The sequence below is a fragment of the Oryx dammah genome, unplaced genomic scaffold, assembly GCF_014754425.2.
Source record: "Oryx dammah isolate SB20612 unplaced genomic scaffold, SCBI_Odam_1.1 HiC_scaffold_29, whole genome shotgun sequence".
NCBI lineage: Eukaryota > Metazoa > Chordata > Mammalia > Artiodactyla > Bovidae > Oryx > Oryx dammah.
This window is the reverse complement of record NW_024070213.1, coordinates 103748367-103772793: the sequence shown is the minus strand read 5'-3', so window position 1 is coordinate 103772793 and position 24427 is coordinate 103748367.

Below are 24427 nucleotides of genomic sequence, written 5' to 3'. Positions count from 1 at the left end.
AAATTTGCTAATATATAGAGTGCAGCACTTTAACAGCATCATGTTTTAGGATTTGAAATAGCTCAGCTGCAGTTCCATTACTTCCACTAGATTTGTTTGCAGTAATGCTTCCTAAGGCACACTTGACTTCACACTCCAGTATGTCTGGCTAGATGAGGGTCCACACCATCATGGTTATTCTGATCATTAAGACCTTGAATTCTTCCTCTATATTCTTGCCACCTACTCTAATCTATTGTGCTTCTGTTCAATCCTTACCAGTTCTGTCCTTTATGGTGCCCATTCTCGCATGAAATACTCTCTTGATCACTCCAATTTTCTTGAAGAGATCACTAGTTTTCCCCATTCTATTGTTTTCTTCTATTTCTTTGCATCATTCATTTAAGAAGTCCCTCTTATCTCTCTTTGCTTTTCTCTGAAACTCTGCATTCAGTTGGGTATATTTTTCCCTTTCTCCCTTGCTTTTTGCTTATCTTGTTTCCTCAATGATTTGTAAAGCCTCCTCAGACAATCACTTTGCCTCCTTGCATTTTTTCTTTGGGATGATTTTGGTCACCGTCCCCTGTATAGTCTATGGACTTCAGTCCATAGTTCTTCAGGCACTTTTTCTTTTTTCCAGATCTAATCCCTTGAATCTATTTGTCACCTCCATCATATAATTATAAGGGATTTGGCCTAGTTCATATCTGAACTAAATCAAATTTCTTTACTTTCTTCAATTTAAGCCTGAATTTTTCAATAAGGAGCTCATGATCTGAGCCACAGTCATCTCCAGATTTTGTATTTGCTGACTGTATGGAGCTTCTCCAGCTTCAGCTGCAAAGAACATAATCAATTTGATTTCTGGTTTGACTATCTGGTGATGTCCACATGTACAGTTGTCTCTTCAGTTATTGGACAAGGGTGTTTGCTCTGACCAGCATGTTCTCATGACAAAGCTCTGTAAACCTTTGCCCTACTTCCTTTTGTACTCCAAGGTCAAACTTGCCTGCTTTCCTGGGTATCTCTTGACTTCCTACTTTTGCATCCCATTCCTCTGTGATGAAAAATGCACCTTTTTTGGTGTTAATTCTAGAAGGTGTTGTATGTCTTCATAGAACCAGTCCACTTCAGCTTCTTTAGCATCAATGATAGGGGCATAGACTTGGATTACTGTGATGTTGAATGGTTTGCTTTGGAAACAAACGAGATCATTCTATCATTTTTGAAGTTGTCATTTTAGACTTTTTTTTGCCTGTGAGGGACACTCCATTTCTTAGTGATTCTTGCCCATAGTAGTAGATATAACAGTCATCTGAAATAAATTGCTCATTTCCATTCAGTTCATTGATTCCTAAGATGTTGATATTTACTCTTGCTATCTTCTGCTTGACCACATCAATTTACATTGATTCATGGATCTAACATTCCACATTCCAATGCAATATTGTTCTTTACAGCATTGAGCTTTAGTTTCACCACCAGGCAAGTCCACAGCTAAGCATCATTTCTGCTTGGAGCAAACTGCTTCATTCTTTCTGGTGCTATCAGTAATTGCCCTCTGCTCTTCCTCAGTAGCATATTGGATAACTATTGACCTGGGGGCTCATCTTCCAGTGTCATGTTTTATGCCTTTTCATGCTGTCCATGGGGTTCTCCAGACAAGAATACTGGAGTGGGTTGCCATTTCCTCCTCTAGTGGACCAGGTTTCAATAGAACTCTTCATTATGACCTGGACATCTTGGGTGACTCTGCACAGCATGGCTTATAGCTTTATTGAGTTGCACAACCCCCTTTGCCACACAAGGCTGTGATCCATGAAGATGAATGAGTTGAATTTAATGTTTAAATAAGAGGATCCAGTTAGGCTTCATTGAACAGATGATGTCTGAGCAAAGATTTAAATGAGATGAGAGAATGCTGTATAGATATAACTAGAAGTGTATCCTAAGGAGATGGATTCCAGGAGAGCCAGTTACTCATCTGGTAACTGAGAAAAGAAGATGAAAATGGGTAAAAAATAGAATTTTAAGGTAAAATGTACATGTCTTGATTTGTTAGTGAAAAAGGATATTAACATTTCATTTGAGGATGGGTTGAAATATATGGAAGTTGACAAAAACATGGAAGTCTTTGTGGGGAAAAAAAATGGACACAAACTAGGGATGAGTGAGACTGGTGCCCAGGATCAACTTGAAGTGAGAAGAGAATGGATGTTATCCATCTTTAGCAGAGCCATTCAACATGAGTAGGCAATTTTCTTTGAAGTGTGTTTTGAATTAGAAGCAGCTGAAAACAAACTATCATTTGTTCATTATATACAATATGCTAGCCTTTTGTCGACTGACTTAGAATATCTTGACACTAGTGCACAAATGATTAATTCTGCACATGAAGTAACTTAGACTCAAACAGGATAAGCTATCTAATGTCAAAATGTTAATAAACATCTGAGCCATTATTAGAACAGAGTATTGCTTAGGAAAAGAAACAAACAAAAAACAGACACACTCTGGTTGGTTTTAGGAGAAGTTTTTACTTTATAAGGTGAAAATGCCTAAAAGTCACGCTGATTAAAAAGTGATAATTTATACAGACAAAGCACAGAGGCAAGTGTGCCAAAGGTGATGAGTCACTCACTAAAGGACAGTGAAGAGGCTGGAGATCATGGTGAAAGCAGAACAAGGCAAGTTGCTTCTTCACACAACAAGAGACTTCAGTTGTTTTTCATTAAAAGTTTCAAATTTTATAATGCTGAATAGCAATATATACTTTTTGGATTGAAATGAGGTATTTAGAAACATGCAGTCATTTATTTTGTATTGTAGTATGACAAAATTCATAGTTGTCATGAAATGTATTTATGAGTAATTCTTCCTTTTCCACTCTTTACCAATATATTCTCTCACTAAGGTATAGCATTTATGTGAAAATTCAAGAGACTTTGTGGGATTTTTTAAAGACATATTACAGATGGAAATGCTTTCAAAATTATTTACATCAAACATTATCTCTGTGTTACTTTCTCATGCATTATGTTGAAAATGCCATTATGGATCTCTTGCCATGGCTATAAAGCATTTTGAATGGCACTTTAAAATAACACCAAATGTATATGATACAATTAGAAAAACAACATTCTGGGAGTTTAGTATTTTGCATTAGGAATGTGATAAAATGTAATCATTCACTCTTTCATTGGAAGCAATTTTAATTGCAATCACCAATCAGATATCATTTGATCTATAATATTAATGGCTCAGCCTTGAATTTTTATATCATTATCAGTAATTACACATACAATTCATGTGATGCAATGCTGTTAAGTTTTCAGAGCTAGGTTTTTAATATTTTTATATCAATACAGTGGCATATCCCATAGAGATGCTTCAACAACTATCTAGACACAGTGTGAGGTTGATAAATATGAATTATCTTAAATCATTTGTAATGAAATTGAACAGCTAACCCAAGGGCTTGGGTTAAGAGAGGCAAGTGAATATATTGTACAGTGTCATTTTTTATTTCTTTTCAGTTTGATTTTTCTCTGTGATGTGTAATGAACTAGATTAATGGAACCAATTCCATTACTGATTAAATGGATTTGATCTGGACCTTTAACAGGAAAGTCACAATAGCAGTCAGCTTCAGAGTAAAAGCTTTAAAATAAAAATGAAGGATGGTTTCAAGAGAGAAAGAGAACTACTAGGCAGTAATATAGAGGCAGACTTGTTTAAATTCAGAGGGATTATTTGATTAATGCAAGGATCAAGCTGCTGCACATTGCTGATGAGCTGGCACATATATAGTAGGTACTGTTAAAATATGAGAACATCTCATGTTAAGAACAACTTTTTAATTCAAACATATTTGAAGTATGTTGTTGCTGTTCAGTCATTCAGTCATGTCCGACTCTTTGCAACCCTATGCACTGCAGCACGCCAGACTTCCCTGTCCAGCACCAACTCCCAGAGCTTGCTCAAACTCATGTCCACTGAGTCATTGATGCCATCCAACCATCTCATCTTCTGTTGTCCCCTTCTTCTCCTGCCTTTAATCTTTCCCAACATCAGGATCTTTTCTAATAAGTCAGCTCTTCGTGACAGGTGGCCAATGTTTTGGAGTTTCTGTTTCAACATCACTCCTTCCAAAGAACATTCAAGACTGATTTCCTTTAGGATGGACTGGCTGGATCTCCTTGCAGTCCAAGAGACTCTCAAGAGTCTTCTCCAACACCACAGTTAAAAAATGTCAATTCTTTGGTGCTCAGCTATCTTTTATTTTTTTTTTAATTTATTTATTTTTTATTTTACTTTACAATTCTGTATTGGTTTTGCCATACATTGACATGAATCCACCACGGGTGTACATGCATTCCCAAACCTGAACCCCCCCTCCCACCCCTCCTCCCCACAACATCTCTCTGGGTCATCCCTGTGTACCAGCCCCAAGTGTGCCATATCCTGCATCGCACATAGACTGGCAATTCGATTCTTACATGATATTATACATGTTTCAATACCATTCTCCCAAGTCATCTCACCCTCTCCCTCTCCCTCTGAGTCCAAAAGTCCGTTATACACATCTGTGTCTTTTTTGCTGTCCTGCATACAGGGTCATCATTGCCATCTTTCTAAATTCCATATATATGTGTTAGTATACTGTATTGGTGTTTTTCTTTCTGGCTTACTTCACTCTGTATAATCGGCTCCAGTTTCATCCATCTCATCAGAACTGATTCAAATGTATTCTTTTTAATGGCTGAGTAATACTCCATTGTGTATATGTACCACTGCTTTCTTATCCATTCATCTGCTGATGGACATCTAGGTTGTTTCCATGTCCTGGCTATTATAAACAGTGCTGCGATGAACATTGGGGTATATGTGTCTCTTTCAATTCTGGTTTCCTCCGTGTGTATGCCCAGCAGTGGGATTGCTGGGTCATAAGGCAGTTCTATTTGCAATTTTTTAAGGAATCTCCACACTGTTCTCCATAGTGGCTGTACTAGTTTGCATTCCCACCAACAGTGTAGGAGGGTTCCCTTCTCTCCACACCCTCTCCAGCATTTATTGCTTGTAGATTTTTGGATCGCAGACATTCTGACTGGTGTGAAGTGGTACCTCATTGTGGTTTTGATTTGCATTTCTCTAATAATGAGTGATGTTGAGCATCTTTTTATGTGTTTGTTAGCCATCCATATGTCTTCTTTGGAGAAATGTCTATTTAGTTCTTTGGCCCATTTTTTTATTGGGTGGTTTATTTTTCTGGAATTGAGCTGCAGGAGTTGCTTGTATATTTTTGAGATTAGTTGTTTGTCAGTTGCTTCATTTGCTATTATTTTCTCCCATTCGGAAGGCTGTCTTTTCACTTTGCTTATATTTTCCTTTGTTGTGCAGAAGCTTTTAATTTTAATTAGGTCCCATTTGTTTATTTTTGCTTTTATTTCCAGAATTCTGGGAGGTGGATCATAGAGGATCCTGCTGTGGTTTATGTCGGAGAGTGTTTTGCCTATGTTCTCCTCTAGGAGTTTTATAGTTTCTGGTCTTACATTTAGATCTTTAATCCATTTTGAGTTTATCTTTGTGTGCGGTGTTAGAAAGTGATCTAGTTTCATTCTTTTACAAGTGGTTGACCAGTTTTCCCAGCACCACTTGTTAAGGAGATTGTCTTTACTCCATTGTATATTCTTGCCTCCTTTGTCAAAGATAAGGTGTCCATATGTGTGTGGATTTATCTCTGGGCTTTCTATTTTGTTCCATTGATCTATATTTCTGTCTTTGTGCCAATACCATACTGTCTTGATGACTGTGGCTTTGTAGTAGAGCCTGAAGTCAGGCAGGTTGATTCCCCCAGTTCCATTCTTCTTTCTCAAGATTGCTTTGGCTATTCGTGGTTTTTTGTATTTCCATACAAATCTTGAAATTATTTGTTCTAGTTCTGTGAAAAATATCGCTGGAAGCTTGATAGGGATTGCATTGAATTTGTAAATTGCTTTGGGTAGTATACTCATTTTCACTATATTGATTCTTCCAATCCATGAACATGGTATATTTCTCCATCTATTAGTGTCCTCTTTGATTTCTTTCATCAGTGTTTTATAGTTTTCTATATATAGGTCTTTAGTTTCTTTAGGTAGATATATTCCTAAATATTTTATTCTTTTTGTTGCAATGGTGAATGGAATTGTTTCCTTAATTTCTTTTTCTACTTTCTCATTATTAGTGTATAGGAATGCAAGGGATTTCTGTGTGTTGATTTTATATCCTGCAACTTTATTATATTCATTATTTAGCTCTAGTAATTTTCTGGTAGAGTCTTTAGGATTTTCTATGTAGAGGATCATGTCATCTGCAAACAGTGAGTTTTACTTCTTCTTTTCCAATTTGGATTCCTTTTATTTCTTTTTCTGCTCTGATTGCTGTGGCTAAAACTTCCAGAACTATGTTGAATAGTAGTGGTGAAAGTGGGCACCCTTGTCTTGTTCCTGACTTTAGGGGAAATGCTTTCAATTTTTCACCATTGAGGATAATGTTTGCGGTGGGTTTGTTATATATAGCTTTTATTATGTTGTGGTATGTTCCTTATAGTCCAGCTCTCATATACATACATGACTACTGGAAAAAACATAGCCTGACTAGATGGATCTTTGTTGGCAAAGTAATGTCTCTGCTTTTTACTGTGCTGTCTAGGTTGGTCATAACTTTCCTTTCAAGGAGTAAGTGCCTTTTTATTTCACAGCTGCAGTCACCATCTGCAGTGATTTGGAGGCAAAAATAAGAGTTTGCCACTTTCTCCACTATTTCTCCATCTCTTTGATATGAAGTAATGGGACTGCATGCTATGATCATTGTTTTCTGAATGTTGAGCTTTAAGCCAACTTTTTCATTCTCCTTTTGCACTTTCATCAAGAGACTCCTTAGTTCTTCACTTTCTGCCATAAGGGTGGTGTCATCTGCATATCTGAGGTTATTGATATTTCTCCCAGCAGTCTTGATTCCAGCTTGTGCTTCATCCAGCCCAGTGTTTCTCATGATGTACTCTGCATATACGTTAAATAGGAATGGTGACAATATACAGCCTTGAGGTATTCCTTTTCCTATTTGGAACCAGTCTGTTGTTCCATGTCCAGTTCTAACTGTTGCTTCCTGACCTCCATACCGATTTCTCAAGAGGCAGGTTAGGTGGTCTGGTATTCCTATCTCTTTAAGAATTCTCCACAATTTATTGTGATCCACACAGTCAAAGGCTTTGGCATAGTCAGTAAAGTAGAAATAGATGTTTTTCTGGAACTTTCTTGCTTCTTCGATGAGGGAAATTTGATCTGGTTCCTCTGCCTTTTCTAACACCATCTTGAACATCTGGAAGGTCATGGTTCACGTATTCTTGAAGCCTGGCTTGGAGAATTTTGAGCATTGGTTTTCTAGCATGTGAGATGAGTGGCAATTGCATGGTGGTTTGAGCATTCTTTGGCATTGCCTTTCCTAGGGATTGGAATGAAAACTGACATTTTCCAGTCCTGTGGCCACTGCTGAATATTCCAAATTTGCTGCCATATTGAGTGCAGCACTTTCACAGTATCATCTTTTAGGATTTGAAATAGCTCAACTGGAATTCCATCACCTCCAGTAGCTTTGTTCTTAGCAATGCTTTCTAAGGAACCCTTGACTTCATATTCTAGAATGTCTGGCTCTAGATGAGTGATCACCCCATCCTGATTATCTGGATCATGAAGATCTTTTTTTTGTACAGTTCTTCTGTGTATTCTTACCACCTCTTGTTAATATCTTCTACTTCTGTTAGGTCCATACCATTCTTGTCCTTTACGGAGCCTACCTTTGCATGAAATGTTCCCATGGTATCTCTAATTTTCTTGAAGAGATCTCTAGTCGTTCCCAACTATTCTTTTCCTCTATTTCTTTGCACTGGTCACTGAGGAAGACTTTCTTATGTCTCCTTGCTATTCTTTGGAAATCTGAATTCAGATGCTTATATCTTTTCTCCTTTGCTTTTCGCTCCTCTTTTCACAGCTATTTGTAAGGCCTCCCCAGAGAGCCATTTTGCTTTTTTGCATTTCTTTTTCATGATGATGGTCTTGATCCCTGTCTCCTGTACAGTGTCACAAACCTCCGTCCATAGTTTATCAGGCACTCTATCAGATCTAGCCCCTTAAATCTATTTCTCACTTCCTCTGTATCATTGTAAGAGATTTGATTTAGGTCATAACTGAATGGTCTAGTGGTTTCCCCCACTTTCTTCAATTTAAGTCTGTATTTAGCAATAAGGAGTTCATGATCTGAGCCACAGTCAGTTCCTGGTCTTGTTTTTGCTGGCTGTATAGAGCTTCTCCATCTTTGGCTACAAAGAATAATCAATCTGATTTTGTGTTGACCATCTGGTGATGCCCATGTGTAGAGTCTTCTCTTATGTTGTTGGAAGAGGGTGTTTGCTATGACCAGTGCATTCTCTTGGCAGAAAATTCATAGCTTTGACTAAACGTACCTTTGTTGGCAAAGTAATGTCTCTGCTTTATAATATGCTATCTAGGTAGGCCATAGCTTTTCTTCCAATGATCAAGCATCTTTTAATTTCATGGCTACAGTCACCATCTGCTGTGATTTTGGAATCCAAGAAAATAAAGTTTCTCTGTTTCCATTGTTTCCCTTCTATTTGCCATGAAGTGATGGAACCAGATGTCATGATCTATGTTTTTTTTTTAAATATTGAGTTTTAAGGCAGCTTTTGCGTTCTCCTCTTTCATTTTCATCAAGAGGCTTTTCACTCTCTAAAATTCCTCTTTGCTTTCTGCCATAAAGACTATGTCATCTGCATATCTGAGGTTATTGATACTTCTCCTTGCAATCTTGATTCCAGCTTGTGATTCATCCAGCCCTACATTTCACACAATGTACTCTGCATCTAAGTTAAATAAGCAGGGTGACAATATACATCCTTGATGTACTCGTTTCCCCATTTTGAACCAGTCTGTTGTTCCATGTCCCGTTTTAACTGTTTCTTCTTGACCTGCATACAGGTTTCTCAGGAGACAGGTCAGGTAGTCTGGGATTCCCATCTCTTTAAGAATTTTCCACTGTTTGTTTTGATCCATACAGTCAAAGGCTTTACTGTAGTCAATGAAGCAGAAGTAGATTTTTTTCTGGAACACTCTTGCTTTTTCTATGATTCTACAGATTTTGGCATTTTCATCTCTGGTTCCTCTGCCTTTTCTAAATCCAGCTTGAACATCTGGAAGTTCTTGATTCATATCCTGTTGAAGCCTACCTTAGAGAATTTTGAGCATTACTTTGCTAGCGTGTGAAATGAGGGCAATTGTGCGGTAGTTTGAACATTCTTTGGCATTGCCTTTCTTTGGGATTGGAATGAAAATTGACCTTTTCCAGTCCTGTGGCCACTGCTGAGTTTTCCAAATTTGCTGGCATATTGCGTGCTGCAAAACTCCGTTAGCCTTTGCCCTGCTTCGTTTTGACTCCAAGGCCAAACTTGCCTGTTACTCCAGGTAGCTCTTGGCTTCCCACCCAGGTCTCCTACATTGCAGGCAGATTCTTTACCATGTAAGCTGAAGACAAGGTTGAATTGTATCTTCCCAAAAGGTATGTTGAAGTCCAAATCCACGGTTCCTATGTAACGTGAATGTATTTATCATAGGGTCTTTCCAGAGGTAATCAAATTAAGATTAGGCCATTAGTGCATGCCTGCTAAGTCACTTCAGCCATTTCTAACTCTGTGTGACCCTGTGGTCTGTAACCTCTCAGTCTCCTCTGTCCGTGAGATTCTCCAGGCAAGAATCCTTGAGTGGGTTGCCGTGCCCTCTTCCAGGGGATCTTCCCGATCCAGGAGTCTAACTCACATCTCCTGAGTTGGCAGACAGGTTCGTTACCTGGAGCACCACCTGGGAAGCCCCAGGTCATTAGGGTAGGCCCTGATTCAGTTGACCAGTATCCTTATAAGAAGAGAGAAATTGAGACAAAGATACACACAAAAAGGAGGACAGACAGCCACATCAAGACAGAAACAGACAAAGAGGAAGCCATGTGACAACAAAGGCAGAGATTAAAGTAATGCAGTTGCAAGCCCAGCCACACTATGGATTAATGGCCACCTATAGAAAGTAAGAGATAAGGAAGGATTTCTCCATTACAGATTTCAGAGGAAGTATGGCCTTGCTAACACTTTGATTTTGCCCTTCTTGTCTCCAGATCTGTTGAAAACATAAGTTTCTGTTCTTTTAAATCATCCAGTTTGTGGTACTCTACAACAGCAGCCCTAGGAAACTAAAATGTAATTAAGTATTTTAATATTAGAATACATGTTATATATTTTAATAAACCCTAGAGAAAGCTAAATGGTTTGATCAATTTATGAATAAAACCGATGTAATATCTCATTCAGATACCATCACAGCTAGTGATAAATACAGGACTCAGAAGAAATACATTTTGAGGACTTAAAGTATCACTAATAAAATATATAACAGAAATATTCCAATATAAATGAGAATTTTTCTACTTCATGACAGTGGTACAGATATGACTCTATAAGAATTTCTAATAAAAAGAGACCATCTTTACTATTTCTGTTGACTAGAAGAGACAACACTTTGAATTGAGCTTAGAATAGCATAGATTTGAATATACAAACTTGGAGGGAAGGACTTGAAGGAACTATGTCAACAACTACAGAGGCAGAAAGCCACATGTGAGTGGACTATTGAACACTGGGCTCTGGAGCCTAGTCTAACTGTCTTTGGCATTGGCAAGTGCCCTGAGCAAAGTTTTGATTATGAAACCATGTTTTTCCATTACTTTCTCATGGGCTCAGCTTCTGAGGGAGAAGGAAGGGTTTCTATAACCTGTGTCTTCAAGGCAGAGATGATAAGAATAAAACAAAAGAGAAACAATCAAGGGGTCAAATTATTGATTCCCTGAGTGTCTATAAACCTGTGGTGGAGATGATGTTTTAAAAAGACTGGACTTTTAATTGTAAGAAATTTGTGCCTTTTTCTTTCACTGCTGGAAGCTCCATTTAATTATGAAGAACTAGCGCCTGCTGGAATTGGAGCCAAGAATTGATATCTTAGAGTAGGAAAGGGAGGTTTAGACTGATTAGCTTATGGGAAGAGAGATCACAAAGGAATGTAGCTAGATTTAGAAACAATGGTTCTCTGGGAAGTGCCCATCCCTTGATTTTTGAACCAAGCCCCAAGGAGTAGACTAGATGAAATAAATCCCCAGATATGAGAAGAAAAGACTAGCTTCTTGGCTTCCCACAGTATAATGTAGAATTCTGCAACTCTTATGGGAAAATCCGATGTCCAGTTGGCACCCAAGATTAGACTAGCAGTGATTGAAGGAGTTTTAAATCAGTATGAGGTCAACTACACAAAATCATGAACTCCCTGAATAGTGTGGGAAGATAACCAACATTTCTGAGCAACCAGTCCCCAACAAATGTTCAGAATTTTTAGCAGGATCAAGGTACCAGAAGAAGACATGTTTAGGACAAAGAGGATATGGATTATATGGTTCTGACAATGAAAACAGATATGAACTGGGTCCTTTAAGGTAATAGAGTAGTGAGGGCCAGATGAGCATGAACTACATTTTCACATGAATCGGAGGAGCCAGGAACTGGCACAAGGACCAGATGCCTCGCTTCTAATGCTGGGATGATACATGACTCCACCCTAGGATTATGATGACTCTGGGAGAAATTAAGGCGAACCACGCCTGTTTATATTTGTGTGTGCATGGTGATGGTGGTGGCATGTGTGAGAGGTAAAATTCTGAGACTTTTAAAACAGAAGTAATTTAATTACCATGAATTGGTAGAGTGAAACATTTTTGATATCCATAGAAAGGGGATCTCAGTAACAATAATTGTAGCTAAAAATAAAGTTGTATTTTACACATCTGATTTTGGGAACTTTTTACTATTTAGTTGGTATTTACGATGAAAGAAGTTGACACAGAGGGCGTAATGAATGAAAGTATGCCCAAGATCCTATATTTAAGCCAGGATTGACTAATGATAAAAAGTTACAGTTGTGAAATACCATGTTGCTGCCAGATTTAGGCTAAATACTTTCATATTAATCTTCCCCTATATGCTTCAGGCAACTTTATTTTTATCGGTCAGATGAAGAGAACTGAAACTCTTTCATTTTTAATAATCTGTCTGACATAATATAGTCAGAGTTGATAATAGAACTTGTGTTGGTCTAAGAATCAAGTTCATCACATCCTGCTTTATTTTAGACAGAGCATGTTCCATATTGTTCAAACTAAACTTTTTATAAGAAAATAGCTGTAATTAGAAGTGAGTTGTTATTTTGAGTTTCCTCTGCTGGAGTGTTTACTGGTTTTCAATTTCAGTCACTGTGATTATGTTAATATAATTTCTCTTCTTGGTCTTTCTTTGCTTATCCTCTGGCTTTCTCTCTTTGCCTGCAAGTTAGCCTAAAGCATTAGGCTCAAGAACAATGGAAAATGATAGGTCTCTACTTATAGTGTGTTACCACTGTTTTCATCCTACAAATAGATAAAGAGCTTCTTGAGAGAAGGTAAAAATGTACACTTGCCTATAATATTTTATTGAACCAATTTGGTTCTTAAATAATTCCAGTATCTGAATTTAAAGACCACATTATCCCAGAAATGGAATCTGGTTCTGCCTGTAAAAATAAGCAGGTAATCTCAATCCATTTTGGTTGTGATGGTCTTTCTTACTTACTGCTGATGTCAAAATTTAACTAATTCAGGAAAAGGTTTTGATAATTTTTTTAAAATCATAAGGTGATTTTGAGTTGGAAACAATGAACATGCTTAATATTAATAATTATGTGATTTACTCAAACAAAATCCATTAATATTAATTGAAAAATAACTGAAATATCACACTCCCTAAACCATTTTTCCTGTGAGTTCTTATCATTTTTGACTGTAAACAGTTGTATGTGTCCATGGCATATTTAGACTATATATTCAAAATTCAATGGGTGCTTGAGTAAAGTTCAAAATATTGTAATAAGATACTGTAGAATTTTCTTGGGATAAAAATATGAGTTAGAAGTGAATAATTAATGTTATTATTACTAATGGTTTTATATTAACATTGTGAAAAATGGAATCAGGATAGATTTTCTCACATTATACCTACTATGATAAAATATAGATAATTTTATATTTTAAAACAGAATCATTTATATTAATATACCTGCTTCTACTATCCATGCTTCTAACCAAGATAGCTTTTGTTCTTGGTTAGTAAAGAATACACATTTTAAAGTGACTTATATGGTTATTTTTTTCCTATTCAGGAATATAAAACACTTGGTGAAAATTATGGAATATAATTTGAAACCACATACCCATAAAAGCTAGGTCTAGCTGGCTCAGCACAGCTGAAACACTGATTTGAATACTTTTTCAAAAACTTTTTGCGTCTAATTTTTCAGTCTTAATATTTCCTTTGCTTAGGTTCTGCATTTGCTGAATATATAGATGGAATACCTATTTTTATACGTATTTAGTTTTATATCTTATCTTAGAATTCTTAATTTTTCAAACTCCTGCAAGTTATTTTATATAAATATGCATTTTGCTACTTAAAGGTGAATATAAAATCTAACCTTACCTTTCAGTATTAATGCTAAAATCAGTATATTTCAAACTTGGAGAAAGGTAATTTAGTGTACTTTTGTCTGCAAATGTATGAATACTCAAAACTCTATTCCCTGTTTTTAAAAATTATCTGATCTTTATTCCCAGGGCTGAAGTTCTGCAAGGCTTCCTGCTAAGTGACCATAGCAGGCACAGTTCCAAGGAGCAAGGTGAGTCATATTTGGGAATTTTGGTCATTACCAGAGGAGTAATATTTATTGTTAGATATGAAAGCTGAGTATAGAACAACTAATAGTACGTGAAGTGAGTGATTAAAAAATGAAGTTGACTAGAAGGTTCAGGAACTCAAGAGAAGAGTAAAGAAAATACCAAGACTTGGCCATGAACAAGGTAAGGAGGTCAAGACTTTTCTCAGTGGATTATGATTTTGAAGCAAGAGTCCATGTCAACCAGATTATAGGTAGTATTAGAATGGAAAAATTATTTGGAGAAAAACGATCTTCAAAAGGTTTTATGTGGTCTCAGATTCTATATTCGGAGAAGTAATTGGCAACCCACTCCAGTACTCTGACCTGGAAAATCCCATGGATGGAAGAGCCTAGTAGGCTACAGTTCATGGGGTCGCGAAGAGTTGGACACAACTGAGTGACTTCACTTTCACTTTTCACTTTCATGAATTGGAGAAGGAAATGGCAACCCACTCCAGTGCTCTTGCCTGGAGAATCCCAGGGATGGGGGAGCCTGGTGGGCTGCTGTCTAGGGGGTCACACAGAGTTGGACATGACTGAAGCGACTTAGCAGCAGCAGCAGATTCTATATTGATAAGTGATCATTTAAAGAAATGATTGAGTTACTGTTTTGACTTTGTGGATCATGTTTCTCTTTCTCAAATTAAAAACTTTGGAACCATGTTTTTCCTTTGTAGAATTTTCTAGTACGACAAAAGACAGTTATAAAAGAGGAACTGAGAAGTATTTACTGTGCTTTACACAGGTTAAGTTTGCTCATGGTCACTTAATAGTTTGTTTTATTTGGAGGGAGCAAAATCTTCTAAGATGGTCACTTATGAATTATTCTTATAATTTGTAAGACAAATAATTCTGATTCCTGAGAACTGACCTCAATGTGAAAAGTGGCAGATTGTTGAAATTGATTAACTGGAAATTAGAGAATATGTTCTTAGCTGCTGGGCTGAGTTCAGATTATATAAAATAAGTTAGGAAACCAAACAAATGTATTTTTTATTCTATTTATTCTTATATCAGTAAGTATACTGATATTATTATTGACCACAATGTGTACCATATTATGGGTTATTCATAATATGCTTAATTAACACCTGAATATTTCATATGACCACACTACAAAATTAATACTGTAATAGAATATCCTTTTAACATGGAAATTAGCTTTTTTATTAAAAATATATCTAATTTATAGGAATAACTGATGCTTTAAGAAATGATTATTTTATTTACTCTGTTAATAAAAAGTACATTTACAATTAAGACATATTCAAATTCCCATAACATGTAATTTATATCTCTTCAAGGACTGTTTATTACTGATATTTACTATAGTTCATTTCTTCAGCAAACAGTAAATTGTGGGATATAAACATTTGGCCACCCTAGAACTATACCTTTCCTTAATTTATTAGGAGAGATTTTTCTGTCCATACTAATCCTTGTTTCATATTGGCACTTTCAGATCTCAGATGTGATGTTCTGAAATTTATCCTTTATTGTGTCCGCTTCATTATTCAGTATTACTTGAACAGCAGTAGACTTTGGAACAGTTGTGACATGTTGGTATTATAAAAGCAAACAATAGAAGACTTTTGATCCAAGGAGCTCATAGAATAGTAGGCTATCATGACTTCTGCGTTAACAGCTAACAGCTCTCCTGCTACCTTCATATTAACATCTGAGTGTTAAATGCTTTACATGTATTAACTCATATTTTTAATAACAAATCAGAAAAATGACTCTTAAAATGATCCTAATTTTATTAGAAAAGTGGGTCACAGAAAGAGAGTATTTAGCTTTGAGGTATACAAGTAATATCAGAACAATATTTGAACAAGAGCAGTCTATGCCAGTGTCTATGCCTTAACCCACTATATAAAAGAAGAAAATGCACAGGATATTACTGGAGCACAGAGAAAATCCCTGCCAATCTGATTCAGGAAAATCGTTACAGTGAAGATTCAGTTTAGTTTTGAAGAAGGGTCAGAAAGAAGAGCTCTCTGAACAGTGGGGACACCCTGTGTGATAATGTGAAGAATATAGTCTATGTGTTTGAGAATGGCAAGAAGTTCTGGGGGCTTGATTCATGTGTTCATGTGAGGAAATGGCAATAAACAGAGCTAGGATTTTGGGGTAAGTATCACTACATGAAGAACCTTGGATGACAGTCTAAGAAATCTGAACTTTATTCTGGAAGCTAGGGGAGAACTATTGAAACATTTCAAGGGCTCTAACCAAGCCAGCAATATGAACATACTCACCTTTTAGAAAGTTCATCCTGGCAACAGTCTGGAAGAGAAGAAAGGCTAGTTAGGAAAAAAAAAAAAGTGAAATATTTGGGCAAGAGCTGATGAAAACCCAAACATAAGTATTGATAGGGGAAGGAAAAGGAGACAAATAAATATAAAGGATGTGTGAATCAAAGTGAAGTCGCTCAGTCGTGTCCAACTCTTTGCGACACCATGGACTGTAGCCTACCAGGCTTCTCTGTCCATGGGATTTTCCAGGCAATAGTACTGGAGTGGCTTGCCATTTCCTTCTCCAGGGGATCTTCCTGACCCAGAAATTGAACCCGGGTCTCCTGAATTGTAGACAGACACTTTACCGTCTGAGCCACCAGGGAAGCCAAATGGCTATCATTTTATAAGCACTTTACAGTAATCTCTCTAATTTCTAAAAAGCTCTCTGCAAAAGATCTTATTCATGTTGTTTTATAAAGAGGTAATAAGGGCTTAGAGATGCTTAGTAGCTTACTCAGAGTTTACAGCTAGTCATTGATAAATTTGGAATTCAGATCCATGGCTTAAATTCCTTCTAGTCTAAGATGCTGCTTGCTATGAAAGTGTTTAAGTTTGCTTTGAAATCTGCAAAGTTTTGTTCTTAGTAGAATAGTAAATTAGAAGTATTAATCTAGCTTAACACTCATATTTCTGATCTGGGTATGAGTTTTTGTGTCATTTCACCAAAATGTAGAGGAAAAACATCCTAATACAATTTTCTCAAATAAGATGAATATGAGAGCTACATTCCTTTATTATCTTTTACTTCTCAAACTGATCTGGCATCAAGCATCATGCCTCTATCAAAACAGTTACTGATAAGATCAGTAATCACATTCCTGGCTCTAAATTCAAAGAATATTTTTAATACCCTTCTTAGTGTGCTTCTCAGTAACATTTAGCTCTATCATCTACTTTCTTGCATTGCAAAATTCTCACCTTTTGAATTTCTTGCAATAGTACCCTTTGATTTTCTTCATATTTCACTGTATTTGTTCTCAGGCTCATTACTATAGGCCATTAAGTTCCAAAGTTACTCTTAGTGGTAGAATCCTATTCTCATCTCTTATGTTTTCATTCACTTTTATGATTTCAATCATTATTAGCTATACAGAGAGAACAGATGCACTTATCTGGCCCCTTCTCTGATATCCCTTCTTGGAAACCTATAAAGCACCTCAAATAGAGAATATGAAAAATAATAAACTCATAGTATTCTCCCTCAGTTCTATTTCTTTCTCAACTTTCCTGAGCTCTGTGAATGGCACTCTAATCCTTTTATGTTTATAAGGAAATAACAGTGCTCATCGTGGACATAGCATTCTTCCTCATCTTCCATAACTGAAGCATTACTAAGTCCTGTTAGTCACATTTCCTAAATATCTCTCATATTATTTTTTCATGTGCATGGCCAACATAACATTTCCTTCTGTATTTATTGCAATCTTGGGATTCTCAATAGCCTAAAAACTAATTTCCCCAAACTCCTCTAAACTTTTCTTTAATCAGTTATCCATACTTTATTGCAGAGTGATCTGTCAAAATACATTTCTGATCATGTTTCCCATCTGCTAACTACCCTTTAATGATACATATTGCTTTCAGGAGAAAAAGTAGGATTCTTATCTTGGCCTTAGCACCCTGTGTAATGCAATTGTGTATCAGCTTCCTCATGCAGCCCAACTGGGCTCCTTCACAGCCTTCATACTCATTATTGCTCCTTTTCTCTACTCTTACCTAGGTATTTTCTACATTCTTCTACCCTTAACTAGATATTTTCTACTCATCCCTACAACTTTGAGTTCACACATCACTTCTTCTAGAATTTTTCTCTGACCTCTTTATGTTATATCCCACTATGAGGGGCCTTAGAATCTGAAGGGAAGGTCAGAAGAAGTTCTGTATCTGTTGTAATTTTCATTACCCAATTTTAATATACACATTTAATATAAAATGCCAAGTGGATTAGAACACTGGACAGAACATAGATTTATAGACTGTTTTCTCAAACACATCATCTCTTAAAGCTAAATATATATATATATATATATATATATATATATATGCTGCTTTTCTCCTTGCTTTCTTCAATGGATTGCTGTGTCAAATTTACCAACAAAGAGGTGTGTGGGAGGCTGTGTGTATGATAATGTGTGCATATCATTTTATGAGTTATATCAGGCATAGAAAAAAATATCAGAAGGCAGAGGTAGTAGAAATGAGAGGGAAGATACATGCGGAGTTCAGTTCAGTTCAGTCACTCAGTCGTGTCCGACTCTTTGCGACCCCATGAATCGCAGCAAGCCAGGCCTCCCTGTTCATCACCATCTCCCAGAGTTCACTCAGACTCAAGTCCATCGATTCCATGATGCCATCCAGCCATCTCATCCTCGGTCATCCCCTTCTCCTCCTGCACCCAATCCCTCCCAGCATCAGAGTCTTTTCCAATGAGTCAACTCTTCTCATGAGGTGGCCAAAGTGCTGGAGTTTCAGCTTTAGCATCATTCCTTCCAAAGAAATCCCAGGGCTGATCTCCTTCAGAATGGACTGGTTGGATCTCCTTGCAGTCCAAGGGACTCTCAAGAGTCTTCTCCAACACCACAGTTCAAAAGCATCAATTCTTCTGCGCTCAGCCTTCTTCACAGTCCAACTCTCACATCCATACATGACCACTGGAAAAACCATAGCCTTGACTAGACGGACCTTAGTCAGCAAAATAATGTCTCTGCTTTTGAATACGCTATCTAGGTTGGTCACAACTTTTCTTCCAAGGAGTAAGCATCTTTTAATTTGATGGCTGCAGTCACCATCTACAGTGATTCTGGAGCCCCCCAAATAAAGTCTGACACTGTTTCCACTGTTTCCCCATCTATTTCTCATGAAGTGATGGGACCAGATGCCATGATCTTCGTTTTCTGAATGTTGAGCTTTAAGCCAACTTTTTCGCTCTCCTCTTTCACTTTCATCAAGAGGCTTTTTAGCTCCTCTTCACTTTCTGCCATAAGGGTGGTGTCATCTGCATATCTGAGGTGATTTAGATTTCTCCTGGCAGTCTTGATTCCAGCTTGTGTTTCTTCTAGTCCAGCGTTTCTCATGATGTACTCTGCATAGAAGTTAAATAAGCAGGGTGACAATATACAGCCTTGATGTACTCCTTTTCCTATTTGGAACCAGTCTGTTGTTCCATGTCCAGTTCTAACTGTTGCTTCCTGACCTGCATACAGATTTCTCAAGAGGCAGGTCAGGTGGTCTGGTATTCCCATCTCTTTCAGAATTTTCCACACTTTATTGTGATCCACACAGTCAAAGGCTTTGGCATAGTCAATAAAGCAGAAATAGATGTTTTTCTGGAACTCTCTTGCTTTTTTGATGATCCAGCTGATGTTGGCAATTTGATCTCTGGTTCCCCTGCCTTTTCTAAAACCATCTTGAACATCAGGGAGTTCACGGTTCACGTATTGCTGAAGCCTGTCTTGAAGAATTTTGAGCGTTACTTTACTAGCATGTGAGATGAGTGCAATTGTGCAGTAGTTTGAACATTCTTTGGCATTGCCTTTCTTTCGGATTGGAATGAAAACTGACCTTTTCCAGTCCTGTGGCCACTGCTGAGTTTTCCAAATTTGCTGGCATATTGAGAAGAGCACTTTCACAGCATCATCTGTCAGGATTTGAAACAGCTCAATTGGAATTCCATCACCTCCACTAGCTTTGTTTGTAGTGATGCTTTCTAAAGCCCACTTGACTTCACATTCCAAGATGTCTGGTTCTAGATTAATGATCACATCATCATGACTATCTGGTTCATGAAGATCTTTTTTGTACAGTTCTTCCGTGTATTCTTGCCACCTCTTCTTAATATTTTCTGCTTCTGTTAGGTCCATACAATTTCTGTCCTTTTTCGAGCCCATCTTTGCATGAAATGTTCCCTGGTATGTCTAATTTTCTTGAAGAGATCTCTAGTCTCTCCCAATCTGTTGTTTTCCTCTATTTCTTTGCATTGATCGCTGAAGAAGGCTTTCTTATCTCTTCTTGCTATTCTTTGGAACTCTGCATTTAGATGCCTGTATCTTTCCTTTTCTCCTTTTCTTTTCACCTCTCTTCTCTTCACAGCTATTTGTAAGGCCTCCCCAGACAGCCATTTTGCTTTTTTGCATTTCTTTTCCATAGGGATGGTCTTGATCCCTGTCTCCTGCACAATGTCACGAACTTTATTCCATAGTTCATCAGGCAATCTATCTATCAGATCTAGGCCCTTAAATCTATTTCTCACTTCCACTGTATAATCATAAGGGATTTGGTTTAGGTCATACCTGAATGGTCTAGCAGTTTTCCCTACTTTCTTCAATAAGTCTGAATTTGGTAATAAGGAGTTCATGATCTAAGCCACACTCAGCTCATGGGGAAGGATACATTTATGTGGAGGGGACTTGGAAAAGATCAACTAGGGCAACCAGGGAGGAAAAAGACACAAAGAAATGACGTTGAAGTCATAAAAAGGACAATAACTCCAACCTCAGCCAATCTGGAATAAAACATTTTAAGCCTGTTGGACTAGATACACAATTTATCCCAAATATATTAGAGCTTGATGTGGGGTGGAGAGAGGCCTTCCTAGCAATGGTTCTTTGATGCCCTGCCCTATGACTTTGAATTGCTTACCCAGCTTCAAAGGAATGGCCTAAACTTGCTCTCATTCTCTTTGTATTAATTTAAATTTCCCCTATGGTTTTCATAAGCAAAAATGCTTTTCTTTGTCTTGCTCAAACTTTTAGAAACAATAAACACAACTAGACATCTCCCTCAAAACTCAGACAGAAACAAAATAAACTCTTTTTGCTGAGAACTTTTTTTCCATTCAGGATGAGACTTTTTTTAAGGATTGTTAAGAGGGGATAAAATACAAGTATGTGGTGCTTCCTGCCCCACAGAGAAAGAGATCAAAATATCACAGATAAATGTTTTATTCAAACCTCAACTCAGCTTTTATAATTCATGTTATCTAAACTGTGTGGATCATTTTCTGAGGAAACTTAATTTGCTTTCCAATTAAAATGATTTTAATTATTAATACAGTCCAAACTCAGATAACAACAAATGGACTATTGATCACTGACAGATAAGCTCATTTGAATTATAATCAACTTCTAATACCTTGAACTTTGCAAGGCTCTCTGACTGGTTATTCAACTGGGTTTTCTTCCAGTTATGGGAAATGCAACTCTTGCATTAAAAGGGAGCCAGCTTGTGAGTCTGTTTCTGTTTTGTAAATTATTTCTTTCTCTTAAATGGCTGAGTAACATTCCATTGTATATAAGTACCACTTTGTCTTTACCCATTCCTCCATTGATGGCCCTTTAAGTTGCTTCCATGTCTTGGCTATGGTAAATGAGTTTATGGTTGCCAGAGGGGAAGGCAAACAGGAAATTTGAGACCGACATGTACACATTGCTATATTTAAAGTGGATAACAAATAAGGTCCTGCTTATAGCACAGGGAACTCTGCTCAATGTTATATAGAAGCCTGGATGGAAAGGGAGTTTGAGGGAGAATACGTGTATATGTATGGCTAAGTCCCTTCGCTGTTCATCTGAAACTATCACAATATTGTTAATCAGCTGTATACCAATATACAATAAAAAGCTTAAAGCAAATAAAAAGAGCTAGCAAGGCATATGGGACACCAAGGTGAAGTGTAATACATCTGCTGGAGATATGTTTATTTTTTAAAACAGAATTCTATACTTATAGAAATAGTCTTATTATAGAGTAAAATGAATGAAAGAATATATGCATTTTTCAAAACCAAACATGGACTTGAAACAAACTTGATACTTGTAGTGGGTCCTGGGTTAACCTTCTCACATTCCTTTGATGTCTCAATGTCTAGATAGAAAATTTTAAGAAGCCACAAGTATGATATTTCAAAGGTTCATTTAAAGTTTAGTATAGAATTGAATAAACATTTTAATAGAAAAATGCAAAGGTACGTGTAAACAGGGCTGTGGTAACTTAGAAACATTTTCTTAATCCCTGACCCCTTCCTGATGTATCCCAATGAATACCGTCTCTTCCTCGGGAGAATATACAGACTCACATTCTGGTTTAAAGGGGTATGGCATAATGGAAGAATAGCTGTATCTCCAATTTCCCCACTTTTGTTAATGAGTGTTTTGTGACAAATAAATCATTAACCAAAATGGGAAAGTTAGAGGTGGAACTGTTTGAAGAGGGAGATTCTATAAGTATACGTTACCTACCCAGGTTGACCAAAAGACTATGCGAAGCAGGAGAACACATAAAAGCAATTAAGGCTTAACTCATTTCTCACCCTCTTATCCAAAATTCAATCCAAATTTAAGCTGCATCAATTTATATCTCATATTATTTCTCATATCTTTCCAGTTCCACTTACTCTCCCTTTCTCCAACTGCTTACTACCAGAGAATAATAATTTCATGATTATTTTTAATCCATTTTACCTCCTTGCTCTTCGTCCATATACTTTTTTTGTATTCCACTCACCTGTCAGTCTTTACTTGCCTTCTTGACCAAAGATTCTGTCTTGGTTCTCTTTCTATTTTACTAGTCACGCCTGAGTCTCTCTTGCTGATTCTTCTTCATCTCCCTATTCTCTATAGATGGTGATGTCCCAAGACTCAATATTCAGACCTCTATTAATATTTATTCTTTTGGTGTTAAATCCCATCTGTGTGCTGCTGACTCTCAAATACATATCTTCAATAAACATCTCTCCCTGAACTCCAGATTTGTTTATCCAACTGCCTGTACAACTTTTATACTTGGCTACCTAATATTATCTCAATTCATGGCAATGGCATCCAAAGTGTGTCTCATTACCTGACAATATAGACAGACAGTACAACTACATTTTATTTACTGTCTGTATTCCTCTACTATATATATATATATATATATATATATATATATATATATATGAGATGTCATTTGTGTTATTCTTTCCTTATTGCAAAATAGCTTTGCCTGACAGAGATGCATATATGTATTAGATGAATGAAGGAAAAGGTTAGTATATATTTTTAAGATCAATGAAATACTTATGTGTTCCCCAGGAAGCAGAGTCTGAGATGAAGATTAATGGTTAGAAAGTTCACTGAAGAGTACTCTCAAGGTAAACTCCCGGGAGTCAGGTGAAGAAAGCAGCATTAGGTCAAGGGAGAAGCCAGTCTGTGATTCCATGAAGACCCATGTAGCTGAGTTGGCACTGTATATATCTAGAAATAGATCCAAGATAGGGGGAATATTTACAGCCCACATCAAGCACTGAAAGCAAGCTCCCTTGGGGGAGGTAGCACTTTTCAGATAAAGGTCATGTCTATCTTGATCTCAGTTACCTTCTCAGCATCAGGATGGACATGTAATTTTAGTTCTAAGAGGCCCCACATTTTTCACTCTGCTCTTATTTTCAAGGTCAGATGTTACAAATAAATTATCAAAGTGTTTCAAAGATATAAGAAGAAATTCTGAGGACCCACATGATTAAATATATTTGGTTTACTAAGACATTGGATAAGTCAATTTCATCATGGACAAAGAAACAAGTAGAACAGAAACTGAAAATATGCTGGATTTATAAGATAGAGATCATGAAAGTCGCTCAGTCATGTCCAACTCTTTGTGACCCCATGGACCATAGAGTCCATGGAATTCTCCAGGCTAGAATACTGGAGTGGGCAGCCTTTCCCTTCTCCAGGGGATCTTCCCATGCCAGGGATCAAACCCCCATCTTCTGCATTGCAGGCAGACTCTTTACCAGCTGAGCCACAGGGGAAGCCCATAATATAGAGATAAAAGAGGAGTTTTCAAAATGAAGGGCAATTCATGTGCAAATTAAATAGAACAATCAAGACAACAAGCAGCTGATGTTTTCAGAGTATTTTCATTATTTTTATTTCTCTTGTACATGAACTGCTCCTCCCCGCCCCCCCACCCCTCAACACACACACACACACACACACACGCTGCTGCTTACTTCCTACTTGTGTGATTTGGATATCATTATCAGAAGACTCATGGTCTGGTCTCTTGGGCCACTCCTTTCCAATATGCTTCATAAGTGCGATCTCTTCTGGTAATTCTTGGAGCAAACTTCTATTTTTTTGGAGCCTATGAATTGCCTGCCATTAACACTACCTAATCTTTTCCTTAGTAAAGGAAGTGGCTTGGAGTAGCAGTCTGCTGAAATCAAAATACTGTGCTTTCCTTTCTTTCGGGTACAATTATATTACAATTTTGATTAAT